Raw genomic sequence first — 13,942 nt, 5'->3', positions numbered from 1 at the left:
ACGAAGATAATATTCATCTTTTTAGAGTACAAAATCTGGAACATTACAACAACAATACTCATTATATTACTTTCAATGGCAAACATTAACGCAGGGGAGGCTATCCAGTACACTGAAAGTACGGGTTACAGTAAACTATCTACCGAACAATTACACTAGACAGGATGGGTATCACTTATTGGACTGTTTGTTGCGATTTTAGTATATTGCACATTCGGATTATCCCGCCATTTTGGAACTAAACATTGAATGTAAAAGACTCATTAATGACGTAGAGTTAATTTTACAAAACAATTGTTTTGTAAACCGTTTCAAACAATGACAAAAACAAACACATTTTCAACATTTATTTCATTATAATACAACTATAGATAGCAATAAGCGACCACTATCTTGAAGACCACCATGGTGTGAATAACTGATAAAATCTATAATTAGCTGATAAGGTGTCATAAACAACACTGGTACACACGAGAAGTAGAATTGGATTGTTCATTGGGGGCATTAAAGGGATTAGCGGTGGTAATTGTTAGCGAAACAGAGCTTGAATAGCGAATTTTATTGGGAACCTATATACTAAATTACATCGCCGGGACAAAGGGCCAAAAAGCGGGACTGTCCCGCCGAGATCGGGACATCTGGCATGTATGCAAAATGTTATGTATTCTGTTAAATTGAATGGCTTTAACCCTTTCAGCGCTGGAACGGCATTTTGAAGGCCTTTGCAAACAGTTCAGATCCAGATGAGACGCCACAGAATGTGGCGTCTCATCAGTATCAAAACTGTTTGCTATTCTTATAGTATTATTTGAAAAAAATCAAAGAAAATGCTAATTTTAGAAATTAAACAGACGATATTTTAGCAGACGACTAATTTCCCAGCATGCAAAGGGTTAACACTGATTTGTTTACTGTTAAAGCTTGTTCGTTGTGGCCATTACTATTCAATATATACATATCGTACATACACGTATATTATAGGCGCTTTTTTACATGCTAAATTTTTCTTCAAGTAGGGGGTGTGTATTATATACGAATGTAGGGCAGAACAAAAATTTTCCAGTGCAAATTTGAAACTAAATCGTTGTTATTCGCTGTCAGCCATTTTGAATTACATCAAAGCGGGGAAACAGGGCTTGCGCTGTCGTTCGCCATTTGAGTCATTTGCGAAATTATTGAGAATTTGACTTATGAGGAGACTTATTGTTTTTGCTCTGTGTGTCTGTTAGTCTGTCTGTCACACTTTTCTGGATCCTGCGATAACTTTAAAAGTTCTTCATATTTTTTCATGAAACTTTAAACATGGATAAATGGCCATATGGACATTATGCACGTCATTTCATTTTTTTCCTACGTCAAAAATTCTGGTTGCTATGGCAACAAAAATGACTAGAAATACTGCTGGAAATGGTAGTTTTCTTGATCCTGCAATAACTTATAAAGTTCTACATATTTTTTCATGAAACTTGAAACATTGATAGATGACAATATGGACATTATGCACGGTATTTCATTTTGTTCCTACGTCAAAAATTCTGTTTGCTATGGAAACAAATATAAAAATAAAAATAAATCTGACAATGGTGGAATTTCTGACGATGGTGGAGCCGTTTGATTCCCTGTCAACACTCTCCACAAACAATAGCCAAGAATGGTGTTGTTTTTATTCTGCCCGACAGCATTGTTAAAGTGAATCTGCATAAAAACATTGCTTTTTTTTAATACATTGATTTTTTTAAATAAGTAATATAATTTTCAATGGAGATTATTGCTATGAAAACATTTGTGAATGAATGGACACACAATTATGTAATGTTCAGTAGCATAATGAACTAATAATTTTAATTTTTTTTTATGTAAAAATTTATAATAAGAAACCGTCAAAGACGGGTGATGCTCCCCAAAGTTGTTTTTTTGTCACAATATTGTACTATATATTCAGATTAAAGGAAACGTCTTGAGGGGCATAACTTTGGACAAAAAAATACATTGGCTGGTTTAGCAATTTAAAAATTTATAAGGGCCATAACTCATCTAACCAGAACCCACTAATAACATGCGCATCTCCTCAAGGTAGTTATTAGTTAAGCTTCCCATAAAGCTTCATTGAAGTCCAGTCAGTGGTTGGGGAGAAATAGCCTGGACAAGAATTGCACTATATGTACAGTTTATAGAAAATTTCAAAGGGCCATAACTCTGTGAAAAATCATCCGACCATAAATGGCTGATAATATGCACATCTCCTGTTGGTAGTGAAGCTTCCCATAAAGTTTCATTGAATTCCCGTGATAAATTGCAGAGAAATAGCTCGGACAAGAATTGCACTATATGTACAATGGAAAATTTCAAAGGGCCTTAACTCTGTGACAAATCATCCGACCAGAATTCGCTGATAATATGCACATATCCTGTTGGTAGTGAAGCTTCCCATAAAGTTTCATTGAATTCCCGTAATAAGTTGCTGAGAAATAGCCCGGACAAGAATTGCACTATATTTACAATGGAAAATTTCAAAGGGCCATAACTCTGGGAAAAATCATCCGATCAGAACTGGCTGATAATATGCACATCTCCTCTTGGCAGTGAAGCTTCCCATAAAGTTTCATTGAATTCCGGTCATTAGTTGCTGAGAAATAGCCCAGACAAGAAATTTGCACTATATGTACAGTTAATGGAAAATTTCAAAAGGCCATAACTCTGTGAAAAATCATCCGACCAAAACCCCCTGATAATACGCACATCTCCTCTTGGTAGTGAAGCTTCCCATAAAGTTTAATTGAATTTCAGTCATTAGTTGCTGAGAAATAAGCCGGACAAGAATTGCACTGTATGTACAGTTAAAGAAATTTCAAAGGGCCATAACTCTATGAAAAATCATCCGACCAGAACCAGCTGATATTATGCACATCTCCTCTTGGTAGTGAAGCTTGCCATAAAGTTTAATTGAATTCCGGTTATTAGTTGCTGAGAAATAGCCCGGACAAAAATTGTGCATGGACGGACGGATGGACACAAGGACAGACGAAGTGGCGACTATGCTCCCCCAAAATGTTTTATGGGGGAGCATAATAATAAGAGTAACTTATGTACATAAAGTTACAATTATTTCAAAAGCAAAGCAGTATAAATTAACTTTACATTTCCAATGAAAAGAAAGACACAATATTTTTATAAATCTCAGAGTGTATATTTGAGCAAATAATTACCACTGTATGTTTTTCTCCATTGCCAAAGTGACGAAAATAATGGTGCACCAAACTTGTGACACAATTGCCTCCTTTCCCAGGCATTTCGAACTCGTCAATCAGATATAATGTCTGTCTTCCTGTAATATTATTTACATTACAATACCTTTTGAAAATAAAAACTAGAAATAAAGTGTTTTTAATACACCTGCATACAAGATTTTCACTAAAAAAATATATTACACTTTTATTGTTAAATTACAATAAAAAAACACACTAAATAATGCAGTATATCAAGTGTTACTCTAATAGCAGTGCAATGTTATAAAAATTACATATTGTTTAGATATATTAAACCAAGCATAACCATAACATACCTGTTCCTTCAGCGCACATCCCAGACACATGGCAAAGTAGATCGGTCCCACTTATATACTCTTTTATTTCCACTTTTCAGTGATTTAACATACATACAGAATAATATAAGTATACAGTCAAACATGTAAACTTAAAGACATATACTATTTACACAAGTATTATTTACATCTGAATACAATGTAACTTGAAATTCAATAAACGTCTGTTTGTTGAAACACGATTACTTTGAAGTTATACTCATATGAATAAAAGTACATATATGTCTGGTTGTCTCATCATTGAGAGAGTTGGCCGCTGATAGAAGTAATGTCACTTAATCATATGGATTAGTATCGGGGAGGATGTGGCAATGTCACTTTATCATATGGATTAGTATCGGGGAGGATGTGGCACTCCCGAAGTAATGTAAGTCTATGTGCACTCAGTCTTGGACAGGAGGCGACGGCATGAATGTCGCTGTCTATAACTATGAGACATATTTCCTTATATATATACTGTACATAATTTAATACTTGTTTCCCAACATGTGCAGCACCATATACAGTCATTCCCAAAATAATAATGTATTGCCAGCAATGAGGTCCTATAATCATGCTTCCATTTCCGGCCCGGACTGATAATTTCTTGCCCAAAAAGGAAAAATGACGACATAAAACAATGATGAGATTTTTTACAATATTTTTATATTATCATATTAATATACAAATAATGCATTTATTAATTATGCCCCCCCCTTCGAAGAAGAGGGGGTATATTGCTGTGCTAATGTCGGTCTGTCGGTCGGTCTGTCGGTCCGTCCACCAGGTGGTTGTCAGACGATAACTCAAGAACGCTTGGGCCTAGGATCATGAAACTTCACAGGTACATTGATCATTACTCGCAGATGACCCCTTTTGATTTTGAAATCACTAGGTCAAAGGTCAAGGTCACGGTGACCCGAAATAGTAAAATGATTTACTATTGAGAATTTGGCCGAGGCAGTTGTTAGTGTATTTGTGGAGCGCTTCACAGACGATGACAAAGATGTCAACTCTGACTTCATAGTCGAACCTGGCCAACAGTTAGAGGACATGTATGCACTTCGAATGGCAACAACGTTGGTCAATGTCAATCAATCACCAACATGTAATATCAGGATTTTAAATCCTTTCTCAACGGAAGTCATGCCTCGACAAGACACAGAAATCGGTAGGGCAGAAAGGATCGAGCGCATCGTACGTGTGCTGGCCAAAGAAGAATGTACTGAAGACAAATGGAACCATGTAGCCATCCGCCGAGTGAAGACAAGTCAAGAGTCTGCAAGGTCGGATCATATCAAAGGCATACCCATGTCAGCGTCAAAAGAGATACCGGAGCACCTGATTAACCTGTTTGAGCGATCCACTTTGGGGAGGGGTCATCAAGAAGCCCAACAAATAGCAAGCCTTCTTATAAAACACAGTGATACCTTCTATAAAGATGACTGGGATCTTGGTCTGACACATCTGGCCGAGCACGCCATCAACACCGATAATGCGGCACCTGTAAGACAAAGACCAAGGAGAGTCCCACTAGCGTATGCCGAGGCAGAAAAGCATGCAATAGAAGACCTCTTGCAGAAAGGTGTTATGCGTGAGAGCACCTCTCCATGGGCAAGCCCAATAGTCCTGGTGAAGAAAAAGGACGGATCGGTTCGACCTTGTGTGGACTATAGGAGGGTGAATGCTTTAGTCAAGCAGGACGGTTTCCCGTTGCCAAGGGTGCAGGATTGCTTGGACGCAGTAGCAGGATCGAAGTACTAAAACAGTTTGGACCTTACGTCAGATTATTTCCAGATTCCCTTAAAGGAAGCAGATATACCCAAAAATGCGTTCGTTTGCAAGTTCGGGCAATTCGAAATGAACCGTTTGCCGTTTGGGCTCAATAATGCTGCTAGTACCTTTCAGAGAACGATGGAGTTGGCACTCCAAGGCCTGCAGTGGTTGACCTGTCTGGTGTACATCGATGACATAATCATCTACCACTCTAATTTCGAAGGTCATATGAGACGGGTGGACGAGGTGCTCAGTCGGCTACGGTTAGCCGGATTTAAGTTGAAACCAGACAAATGTCACCGGCTACAAACCAAGGTGCGATTTTTAGGACACATCGTGTCAGAAGAAGGTTTAAAGCCAGACCCAACCAACGTAGCCAAAATTATTGACTGGCCAAAACCAAACACCCCAAAGCAGGTCGTGGTAACTGGGTCCTTACTACAGGAGATTCATCAAAGATTTCGCTCGCAAGGCCCGTCCCCTGATACAACTCACTTGCAAGGACGCAGTTTTCCACTGGGATGACGCGCAAGAAGAAGCTTTTAAGGCCATTAAAGAGGCACTGGTGAGTCCGGAAGTGATGGGCTATCCACTCAATGATGGCGGAACATTCTTGCTTGATGTAGATGCATCTGGCCTGGGAATTGGCGGCGTACTGTCGCAAGAACAAGAAGGTCTTGAGCGTGTCATCTCTTACGCAAGCAGAGCTATGAACCGTGCTGAAAGAAATTACTGCATCACCAAACAGGAGTTATAAGCTGTAGTTTACTTTGTCCAGTACTTTCGTCAGTACTTGCTAGGTCGCCATTTTGTTGTCAGAAGTGATCACCAAGCCCTTGTTTGGCTTTCAGTATGAAAGAGCCAAGCGGTAAAATAGCGCGTAACAAATTGGATCGAAATTTTATCTGATTCTCCTTTTGATTTCAGCATAGAGTATCGCCCTGGCACAAAGCAGGCACACTGTGATGCACTTTCACGGTGTGAGAGTCCTAGAGACTGTTCCTGTGACCAGGTGGACATGAGCGAGCCCCTCAGATGCGGTCCATGTTCGAAGTGTCAGCGCAGAGCGGAAATCATGCTGGCTAGCTAGAAACCCCCTATTCTCGAAGAGAGAGCAGAGGTCAGGTCAGGTGAAAAGAGCAGCGAGGGTAGCAACCCGGGTAACATCTCAAGAGTGGTGACAAGAGCCAAGGCCTGGATGGGAACATAATCTCTACAGGAAATGGCAAGGCTTCAAAATTCTGACCCCTGCATCGGTCCTGTAAAGTCCTTGTTCAAAGAACAAAGAAGGCCATCCAGAGACGATACAGCCTACTGGAGCCCTGAAGTACGACACTACGTACTGATGTGGGAGCAGCTCCACCTAGACGATGATGTGCTGTACCTCAAGTGTCCGTTCAATGGAGTATCGGTCAAACGTTTGGTGGTGCCCACTCAGCTGATCAGGACCAATCTGATTGGCCAGATGCACGACACCGTTGTAGGAGGACACCAGGGTATCAAACGCACAAAGGAAAACATCACCAAGATGCATTACTGGTACGACCTTAAGACCGACGTGAAGTTGTATGTCCAGCAATGTGATGTCTGTGAAGCAAATAAGAAACCACAGCGTCTACCTCGAGCTCCAATGGGCCACCTGAAGTCAAGAGCTCCATGGGATCTTCTCTGCATGGACTTCCTGGGTCCCCTGCCGGTAACATATAGAGGTAACCGGTTCATCCTGGTCATGAGTGACTACTTTACAAAGTATGTTGAGGTCATCCCCGTAGCCGATCAAACCGCGGAAACCTGTGCCATTGCGATCATTGAGCATTTCATCGCACGATGGGGTTCGCCGCTGCAGAAACACAGTGATCAAGGTGCCGCATTTGAGAGCAACCTCTTCAAAGAGCTGTGCAGTATTCTACAGGTTACCAAGTCGAGGACCAGTGCGCGGAATCCCAGAGGAAACGGACAAGTGGAGCGGTTCAATCGCAAGCTAATCAAAATGATAAAGTCATACTTAGCGGGGGAGCAGGCAAGCTGGGATCAGCACCTTGGCAGTCTCGCTGGTGCTTACAGAGCTACACTCCATGAGGCGACAGGCTTCTCTCCAAACATGATGGTCTCGGGTCAAGAAGTCCGTCTGCCAGCTGATCTTGTGTATGTCAGTCCTTCCCCCAATGCCATACCAGAGCAACAAGCCGGCTACATTGGACAACTTCGAGAAAGGCTGGTCCGTGTCCATGAAATTGCAAGAAACCACATAAAACGAAGAGCAAAGCGCAGCAGGGCAATGTTAGACCAGAAGGCTCCACTCCAAGAATATAAAGTGGGCGACCCAGTGTGGTGTTTGAACGAAAGTCGTAAAGTTGGATCTTGTCCAAAACTCAAGCAAACCTATGAGGGACCTATGCTTAGTAAAGAAAAGAGATCCGCAATTAACTGTATGATATAAATTGACAGAAATGGTCGTAATAGACTTGTGCATCATGATAAATTGAAGCCGTACAGAGGCAAAAACATCCCAGCTTGGGTGTTAAAAGAGCAAAATAGACTAAAAGTGAAGTGCAAAATAGTGTAAATTAGTTAATCAAGTTTCGGTTTAGCAAGTGCTTAAAGTTTTACTTCGTTAGTATATGATTGTTCATACTGCAACTTGAATTTGTTGATACATACATGTACACTGTATTGTATAAAAATAAAGTGAAAGTATAAAAAAAACTATGATAGAAAAGTCTGGTTTATAGCCAGTCCGTTTATCACAGACATGTGTACAAGAATATTAACAATAAACAGGTAATTAACAATACACAAAAACTCAACAAATCATTATAAACGATATCACATTCATATTATTACTGATATTCGTATACAAATCGGTATTAACTGTATAACAGTTGCGTTATCACAGAGATTCGTATCGCAAGAGTAAGTAAGGAGAAGAAAATCGCTGAGCACCTAGAAAATGAATTAAGACACTTAAATCCTATTAAACTCACATGGTCAATGGCAGACTGTTTCACGCATACTTGAGAAATTAGGTTTTAAAATAAATTAGTTCTTTACAGGTCATGGAGAGTGTCAAGAAGCATAGGCGAGTCCAGTACAGGTGCAACAGGTGCCAGAAGACGGACCGAAAGGGTAGGCTAATGGCGCATATCTTCAAGCATCACGTGCCATTTGACGAAGCGCATTTTTCCTGCAGTTTGTGCAGTTTCCGCTGCCAGACTCAACAGCATCTGATTGACCATATCACTAAGTACGCGCCCCACGTTAAAGAGGCGAAAGCAAGGGGAGTCACGGATCTTCGTAGATACCTGATCCGGTCTGAGAACCCCTATACCGTCTCAGAGGCTGATATCAAGAGACTAGGAGACTCGAGCCTGGAACAGTACATTGAGGAGACCGATGAGGGTTGGTTCGACGTGCAAGAGGATACGCCCCTGTTGCCAGACTGGTTAAGCGGGTCAGGCCCTTTGGTACAATCACCAATGACCCTTCCGTTACGCCCCGTAGTGAGCAGCAACATAAGAAGCAGACCACGCACAACATCTCCACTCACTAGTGGCTGGGTTGTCCCCGCTACGGCTCTTATCTACAGGCCGACACCAAAGGCAGCATGCCCCATGGTTGCACTCCAAGTACCAGCCGTAAGCCTCGCTATCCCTACAGCGGCTTTACCTGGGACCCCTCTCCAAGACGAACTAGTTTTGCGTCGAGATGATGATTACAACCTTGATTTTCTCGAGGAGGAGCCGCTAGTGCCTTTGGCCTTTACATCATCCAGTGCAGCCACTACGGCAAGCGAGGAGGGGAGGCACCCTCCAGCCAAACAGGCTCGGCTGTCACCCGTTCCACCAGCAAACGCCTGTAACGAAGAACGGAAGAGGTCCCAGATTGAAACGGCGGATGCAGCAGAGTCGGAGAAATTGCAGATCCTGCGCAACCTTCAAAAGATGGCCTCTGACATGACTTCCGGGGTGGACGCATCGCAAGAGAGATGAGCCGCCATAACCGCCAGCTGGACAAACAAACCGATCTTCTATACAGGATCACCAACGCGGTTCTCCAGATACGCGACGACATCAACAAAAAGGAGAGTCACAAGGAAAATCGGCCTTCTATGAAGAGTGTGGCAAAATCGGTTAAGAAATGACATTCACAGAAAAAAGTTCATATGAACAATCAGTTAATGTACTGTTAAAACATAAGTTCAAAGTTTAATTTAAATGTTTATTTATAAAAGTTAAAACATAAGTATTTAAATACAAAGAAATCTCGCTATAAAGACCACCTGTGGGACTTTGTATGTATACTTACATTCGTGTTTAACTTATATTGACATTTGTGAATTGACTGAGGAGAGCCAATTTTGTGTGAGGGGGGTTATGAAATGCCCCAGCATTTCTGAATGACTTTGAAGATGCTTGTTTTAATAGTTCTTACCTGTTGTTTTGTCATCTTAAACAGACACCCACCGCGAGTAGTCATGTCCAGCGTCGTTTTAGTATTAACTATGCTCATCAACTTTGAATATTTTATAAGCACAATTTTATACTTCATATGTATTTTATCCTGGGCTTGTTTTTTTGTTGCGATCTTTCCATTGCAAGTGACATTACGACTTGCGAAATTTCATTACACTGATCCTTAAAGCATTTATTCATATGTTTTACTCACTTTGGTGATTGGTAATATCCATTGCATGTAAACAATTCCAACTTAGTCTGTTAATATGTTTAATCCTTTCTTCATTAGATGCCACTATCCCTGTGCAATCGTAAAACTCCTTTGCTTGCAATCACATTTCTGCCAGCTGTCAGCCATCTTACTTCCTGTGTTCGAAACGGTTGAATTGTTACGAGTCAAGGTTGTCGGCAATGAATAGAAAACGCCCACATAATTTCACGGTATTATGCACCGCTCTTGTAAATTGTCATAATTTAACTGCGCTCATGTTTAATTCTTCTTTTAAATCCAAGATGGCTGTCATTTGTCAGTTTTACTCAGTCAGTTGTTAAGTTGACGTTCGAATGTAGTTAAGTAGTAATGACGTCATTGACCAGTTGTTTCGTCACTGACCACTTTTTGCCCATGTTTTTTTGGTTTTTGGTCATTGGCCAATATTTGGTCAATGACCACATTTCGACCATTTTTCGACCACTTTTCGCCCCAGATTTTTGGTCAATCCCATCCCAGAGTATATAAGGAGCCGATTTTTTACTCCGAGTCAGTCTCGCTCAGTCTTTTCATAGGAACCTACTCCACGTCATTTTTAACAAAAAATCTAACTTAAAAGTCTTTCGAGTACGTGGTTTGATTGCTATAACTTTTAAATGGTTTATTTTTTAATACTTAATTCTTTACTAACAGTCTAACATAAAAAGTAACTATTTAAGCGTAAGTTGCATGTATTGTATTAATGCACTTGTGTGAATTGATCTGTCTTTGATCAGCTGATTATATTAAATATTTTTTGATATCGCCATATTGGGAATAATCTGTATCTGTTCAAGAGGATCAGTGTAAACAATACGCAGAATTTGTTAGCCAGTGGGTGCCTGCATACGTGTAATATCGACTTTAATTGTATAATGTTAAAAGTTGAAGGTGAACGGAAATAGTGAATAAAAAACAGTTTTAAACGTTTATTGTCTTAAAGTCATTTTATTAACCATCCAGAATTTATCTGTAAAGTAACAATAAATAGATCAACGCAATCGGCAGAACGCTACAATATCAACATTACATTTTACTTGCAGAGTGATAAATCCTCCTTCCAAACAAGTTCTTTATTTGTTGAAATAACAACTGTCTGCCACTATTCATGTTAAAATTCATCATGATTGAGGACAGACAGTGTTTTTAAGTTCAGAAATAAAATCCAAACACAAATATGTTCTCCATGCCGTAATTTCGGACTAAAAATTAAACGCGTATTCGCATTAAAGAAATGATGATTGATTTTCAAATGTTAATAGGTATTTTGAATTAAAAATCACTATTTTTGCAAACAAAAAAATCAATAGTGCTGAGTTTGAGTGGGATTGTGCCTAACCAAGCGTGACCTTAGAGATAATCTTTCACAGCATGTAAAAGGCTAAATAGTGATCTGATAACAAACAATGGCCTTGGGGCTTGTTTGTTCACAATGTGTTAACTTAATACACCCCAGGCAGTCATGTTAGGCCAACATTAAAAAAAAAAATTGGTTTACGGGAGCGCCGACCGTATTTTATGTCAAATCGAATAAAAATAAAAGTATCTCTCTCCAATTTTATTTTCATAACGTCCACCGACAGTGTTTTAATAAAAAATAAAACTTTCGAAGACAACAATCAAAATTTATATTCGCAAGCGTTTTATCACATCCGGTATTATATAATATTACTATCGGTACATTTTATTGGCTGTTTAAAATAGAATAAACCAATCGTATTCGTGTTTATGTAAAAGCTTAGTTTAGGCATGCAAAATGGCGTGCTCTAAAGTGTTTGTTGACGACAATAACAATGACCAGCGTCAACGGAATTGTTTTAAGATAGAAACTATTGAGAATGATAAGGTTAAGTCACACAATATGAATATTACATTATCCATGTCGGTGGCGGATGTTGTGGCTGAGATGTTTGTCGACGTAGATGAGATAATTCTCGTCAAAAACGCATTTGCAGAAAATCGGATTGACAAAACTATCACATTAGGTGTTTTAAAGGATTTTGGGTTCGTCTGTTTTCGTACATTTTGCTCTAGTATTAATAATAAAATGAATGCAGTACGTCTATGGTTTTGTCTTTTTTGAAAAATATTTCTTTACACCTGTCAATTTTTTATTCTGACAATAGCAAACAATGAGAACATTCAACAAAAATTAAGATTAAAAAGAAATGTTATTGAAAAAAGTATTTATATAAATAACACAATTTCTATTGCTTCTAATGACTAACTGTTATCATAAATAAGAAATATATTACAAATAAGAGATATATTACAAAAGTAACATAAAAAGTTGGTTTATAAAAATAAAAAAAGAATCAACAAGTTTAAACTTTTTTTTTCGACTCTGTGGTTTTTGTTAAAGGGACTGGTACATAAAGGGACTGGTACATAAGGGGTCACACCCGTTTTTGTTCTTTTATTTTTATTTTTATTTCAACCCCCGACCCTGTTTTTCTAAAAAAATTCCTGTAAACCAATTTATAAAAAATGCTGGCCTAAGGGTGTTATCTGTGTATACATGTCGATGTTTCTAGCGATTTATACGGCCTGAAAGCAGAAATTTAGAGATTAAAAGGGCATTTGACAGAAAAATAGAGGGGCGCTTTTTAAGTGGGCAAATTTTAGAGGGGCGCAGCGCCCCTCTATTTATTGCTAGCTGTAGCACTGTGATACATACTGTATTCACGGAAGTTGATTAGTTTCGTTATTGCGCAAGAAGAATAAATGTTTGCATTTAACCGGAAGTCATCAGTTGGTCATGCCGAAATGAATTATGGGTTACTGGAATATAGCGAATGCTGTGTCAGCCAAAAATTACATAATTTGAGAAAATATCCACTGATAAGCCAAGGCACAAATTTTCAACACCAAAATATTTATTGAATAATACACAGCACCCTTAGCACATTATATCTTATTGTGAATATTTAAATATAACATGCTGAATGGTGTTAGCAAATAATAATAATATTATAAATATTATTTTAATTGCCTTTTAAAATGTATGTTTATGGTCAATGTGGTAGACATTAATTGTATTGGGGTTAAATATCAGTATAAGAAAGTTCAAATGCTTATTGTTTTATGTTGAGGAGATATAATTGATGCTTGAAAGCCCAAATATTTTTGACACTTTCAATAATTATGACCCCCTTCGAAGAAAAGGGGGTATATTGCTTTGCACATGTCGGTCTGTCAGTCTGTCGGTCGGTCGGTCGGTCTGTCCACCAGGTGGTTTCCGGATGATAACACAAGAACGCTTGGGCCTAGGATCATGAAACTTTATAAGTAGATTGATTATGACTCGCAGATGACCCTGATTGATTTTGAGGTCACTAGGTCAAAGGTCAAGGTCACTGTGACCCGAAATAGTAAATTGGTTTCCGGATGATAACTCAAGAACGTTTAGGCCTTGGATCATGAAACTTCATATGTAGATTGATCATGACTCACAAATGACCCCTATTGATTTTCAGGTCACTAGATCAAAGCTCAAGGTCACAGTGACCCGAAATAGTAAAATGGTTTCGGGATAATAACTCAAGAACACTAAGGCCTAGGATCATGATACTTTATAAGCAGATTGATCATGACTCGCAGATGACCCCTATTGATTTTCAGGTCACTAGGTCAAACGTCAAGGTCACAGTGACCCGAAATAGTAAAATGGTTTCCGGATGATTACTCAAGAATGCTTATGCCTAGGATCATGAAACTTCGTAGGTAGATTGATAATGGCTGGCAGATGACCCCTTTTTAATTTTCACGTCACTATGTCAAAGGTCAAGGTCACGGTGACCCGAAATAGTAAAATGGTTTCTGGATGAGAACTCAAGAACGCTTATGCCTAGGATCATGAAACTTCATAGGTACATTGATCAT

At 39.1% G+C, this 13,942-nt stretch overlaps 1 protein-coding gene across 7 annotated transcripts in view; it reads left to right on the top strand.

The window, feature by feature from the left end:
• The window catches only part of LOC127854475 (uncharacterized), a 282,308-nt gene that overhangs the window by 70,040 nt on the left and 198,326 nt on the right, over positions 1 to 13,942 (top strand). The window contains exon 1 of one of the 7 annotated variants that reach the window (XM_052389532.1): positions 376 to 645. The exons of the other annotated variants lie outside the window; for them this stretch is intronic. The gene's annotated coding sequence lies outside the window, so the exon portion shown is untranslated. Of the gene's footprint in view, positions 1 to 375; positions 646 to 13,942 lie in introns of those variants that run through there. 7 annotated transcript variants of the gene reach the window in all.

This window comes from Dreissena polymorpha, chromosome 13, assembly GCF_020536995.1.
Source record: "Dreissena polymorpha isolate Duluth1 chromosome 13, UMN_Dpol_1.0, whole genome shotgun sequence".
NCBI lineage: Eukaryota > Metazoa > Mollusca > Bivalvia > Myida > Dreissenidae > Dreissena > Dreissena polymorpha.
Note: the sequence above shows the minus strand (reverse complement) of the source record. Positions and strands in the feature narration are given on the sequence as shown.